Here is a 4,647-nt window from a genome sequence, read left to right on the forward strand (position 1 = left end):
GATACAGTGGGATTTGACCATCACTCTTACAACATACTTGAGGTCTCAAAATACAAAGCACAAATTTGCGCCAACGGGACGCGAACCCTGGTCTATCTAGTTTACTGTCCGGCATACTAACCATTGCTTTACGCTCTGCTCATTTATGATAAAACTCCCCGTGCCTCAGCAGTAAATCTGAAGGCTAATAACGTTAAAAACAGTTTCGATATCAGTGGTGGTCACAGCACAGATAGCCCATTGTGTAGCTTTGCGCTTAACAACAAACAAAAAAACTCATATCAAAGACATTCTTACGATCTGAGGCAGACCATTTTGTATGAGATAAAAGGTGTCGAAGTTTGTTCAAATTCTAACTTTAATTTTGAACACATATCGGTACTTATTTTATATCGTGCGTATACGTGATAAGCTTACTCTGTTCACGACTTCTGCGATCGTACAAAAAATAGTTTGAAAAGCCATACTGATATGAAGGCTTTAGTAAATGTTTGGGAATACGATTGATTTTTAAACTTGATTTTAGGCCTAAGTTTTCTCATATCATTAACTTCAGTTTCGACAAAAAGAAACTATTAGCTATAGATGAAAAGAAAAAGTTGAGTTATAGTTTTCAATGCAAAGCTACAAAATGGGCTATCTGTACTCTCTCTCCACTGCAAGGCATCGAACCCTGGATGTTTGCGTTACAAATCCGTAAACTTACTGCTAGCCTACAGGGGACCTTGAATTATTGGGTTTTAAGCATTTAATAAAGGCATGTTTTTGGCACATTGTATATATATATTCCTATTCTTTCATTGTTAATCAGATCCAGATTTAAGTAACCAGTTATTACAGCTGGTGCCAAATCGAGCCATCAAAATATAATCCATATTGTTTCATTACTTTAATTATAAATATCGACGAGAGTCATAATAATTTTTACTGTCACAAAATTTTCTCGCTATGCAAAAAAAAAACGAAATTACTATATACTGTTTAGAAGTTTCTAGCAGAGTTACATAAAAACTACCTGTGCATAGCTATCCTTCATTATAAACAGATTGACTAGAGGGAAGGAAGCTAGTTAACAGCACCCTCAACTAACTCTTCCCTGACCAAATAACGGATTTAACTATTATTGTTACGGTGCACCTACGCTTTCTAAGTGATTTTTTTTTTCGGGTAGGGGACGGGACGCGAACCTCGAACCCTCAAATTTATTATCTAATGCGTTACATTATTTCTACTTGTAGGGGCATCGCTTGACGGTAATTACGTTTTGAGCTAAATATATGAAACAGATGTTTCATTTAGTTCTTAACTTACAATACAGAGTCTTGCATAACAATGGAATGCTAGTTTTAACAGTGGATCGAAAAATGTACGATATTGAAGATTCTCTTCTAGATTTGTAGCCCGGAACGTTGACTCTTCCAAGTTTAACATGGGATATAATTCCCGAAAACCACAATTTTGGTAAGATTATTTCATAGAACTACTAACCATTCCACGAATTATCAGCGTGATTAAAAAGAAGATTTCGCAGTTCAGCGGTTCATATCGCATAAACAGCATGACATAGAAAGGTGAAATTGCACAGGAGTGTTAAAAGCATCATGTGGATACAAATGCCATAGTTGTCACTTCTTGCCACCAGGTAGCTACTATGGTCTAATGTTTGATCAGTCACAGCAGTTGTTCAAAATACACTAATCCCACGTCCAAAACGCATTTACACCCGTGTGACGATGCACATTACAACAATAATGCACATCTATTTCGTGTGGTGGTCACTTTCCAGACAGTTGGATCCTTGAGGGCTGGAATTGTGTGAGCCTTCCCACGGTATACATGTAAGTTTAAATGCTCCAGCAAGACGTGTTTACCAATATATGTAGTGATACCATCCTACATGAAAACCGTAGTATCTATCACTTTTCATTGCTGAAGCATGAGAATCGCATTGGTTGTGAGCATTGCATGGTATTGTGCAGCATTGACTGTGCAAGTTTTTCAGTCCACGTGTTAATGGTTAATCAAAAAGTACAGTCCAATAACAATGTCAACTGTGATACCGCACCATTTTGTCACGTTAGCATCATGGAAGTGTGTGTAGGAAATGTTACATATGAATTAGTTTATGACCAGATAAAGCAGTTGCGCGTGTTGATATTTCCAGTAAGGGTGAAATGAGCTTCACCAGTCCATAAGACATTAGCAGGCCATTGGTGTTCGAATTCCAGTCTTGTCCAGAACTGCATGGAAAATCAACACGGCGGATTAAATCTGTCTTCTTCAATGTTTGAACATGGTGCAGCTCGTAAGGAAACATTTGCAAAGTTGACAGAAGAGAATTACGAATTGTTGAAACTGGCAAATCCAGGCACCGGGCGACATAACGTGCACTGCTAAAACCACGTGCACTTGTTCTTGGTACTTTCCTTCAGCAAAGTTGACCTCAGAGCTACTTTCAGTAGGTATCGTTGGTCAGCCTGGACGTGGTTTATCAGAAGTACAACTTCTCTACTAAAATATTATTATGAACTTACGCACAGCAACGCTAAAACAAGGCACTCTGCAATTACTATAAACCCTACGGTGATCCCTGAGAGCTGCTTTGGCATTACATCCATTCGTGTAATAACATTTCACTATCTCACTTCCTTCTGTACACTCATCCGTTTCGTGTTAGTTTAACGAGCTGTATTGCGATAGACAAGCACATTTAGAACTCATGGGAATATTCGAAAGAAACCACAGTGGCGCCTCTGGTAGCAATATAGTACAACTGTGGCATTTGCGTCCGAATGATAACCTTAATGCCCCTGCGTAATTTCACCTACTAACGTCACTCCGTTTGCGAAATAGGACGCTCTTAACTGCGAAATTTGCTTTATAAGCTTATTTTGCCAAATACAATTGTTGGTAATTTAGTTGCTTTGTTTTAATAAATGTGAAAGATTTGCCTAGATGGTTTTCCTTTTCATTATAAATGAACTTATACGAATATTCGGGCCGAAACAGTTTGATTTAAATAAACACTTATTTATATTTTCCTGTTTGTAAGCTGTAAGTTAGGGGACTTTCATAATAGATAGTAGGCTAGCTTGTACTTCTTTACTGTAAATAACGAGACATACATAATAGGTCGTAAACTAGCTCGTATTTCTTTACGTTCATCATTAATGTAATACATGTCACTAGTTTGACACGTTAATGTAATACAAGTCACTAGTTTAACACGTTAATGTAATACAGGTCACTAGTTTAACACGTTAGTGTAATACATGTCACTAGTTTAACACGTTAATGTAATACAAGTCACTAGTTTAACACGTTAATGTAATACATGTCACTAGTTTGACACGTTAATGTAATACAAGTCACTAGTTTAGCACGTTAATGTAATACATGTCGATAGTTTAACACGTTAACGTAATACAAGTTACTAGTTTAACACGTCAATGTAATACATGTCACTAGTTTAACACGTTAACGTAATACAAGTTACTAGTTTAACACGTTACTCTCCCATCTTTATCCACGGCATCGCACGTCGAACTAGTTCCTCTCTTTTGTTCTTATTTACGACTTATCTTATTCGGTAAAAAAAAAGGTTCGTGCCTCCTGTTTTTGTGTTGTAATAACAATAATTCAATATAATTTATAAATTTACACCGAAATATGTAATTCTTTAAAGGTACTTCTGTAAAGTTAAATGTGACACTTGTAACATGATATAAGTAATTTTAAAATATGTTTTAAGCATATTGGAGATCATGTTACGGGGTCAATGGACGACGAAACTGCGTTAATCTCATCCTAACTACAATAGCTGCATCATTACGCTAGGGTTATTTGAAAACAGCTACCTCTGTTTGTTGTAAAACTTAATTAATAAATGTACAGGTTTTAAGGCAAGTTTTTAAATGCCTAGCCCTCTCGTTCAAGAAAATAACAAAGTTTATTTTCGGTCCAATGACAGATTTGCTTCAGACATACAAAACGAACGATTTCAAATCGCCTTGTTATAAGAAAGACACGAGGTTAGAAAATCGCCCGAAAATTTATTTTTTATGTATGCTGAGCAATTATAGCATAAGTTAATAGGAGAATGAGGAAATACATGTAAAAATAATACATTAACGAACAATACACCCAAAATCTACATTAACGTAGACTGTTTATAGCATAAGTTAATAGGAGAATGAGGAAATACATGCAAGAATAATACATTAACGAACAATACACCCAAAATCTGCATGAACATAGACTGCTTCAGTCTATGTTCATGCAGATTTTGGGCGTATTGTTCGTTAGTGTATTATTTTTACATGTATTTCCTCATTCTCCTATTAACTTATGCTATAAGCAGTCTACGTTAATGTAGATTTTGGGTGTATTGTTCGTTAATGTAGTATTTTTACATGTATTTCCTCATTCTCCTATTAACTTATGCTATAAGCAGTCTATGTTCATGCAGATTTTGGGTGTATTGTTCGTTAATGTATTATTCCTACATGTATTCCCTCCATTCTCCTATAAACTTATGTCGAGTCTGTAAAACAGTCGGTCTATTGGCATTGAAATGTTTGGATATGAGTAAAACAAGTAGTTTGTCTTGAAGCTAATCGTATCTTAAAATATGTTCATTGTGAAGGT

This window comes from Limulus polyphemus, unplaced genomic scaffold, assembly GCF_000517525.1.
Source record: "Limulus polyphemus unplaced genomic scaffold, Limulus_polyphemus-2.1.2 Scaffold627, whole genome shotgun sequence".
In the NCBI taxonomy this organism is placed as follows: Eukaryota; Metazoa; Arthropoda; class Merostomata; order Xiphosura; family Limulidae; genus Limulus; species Limulus polyphemus.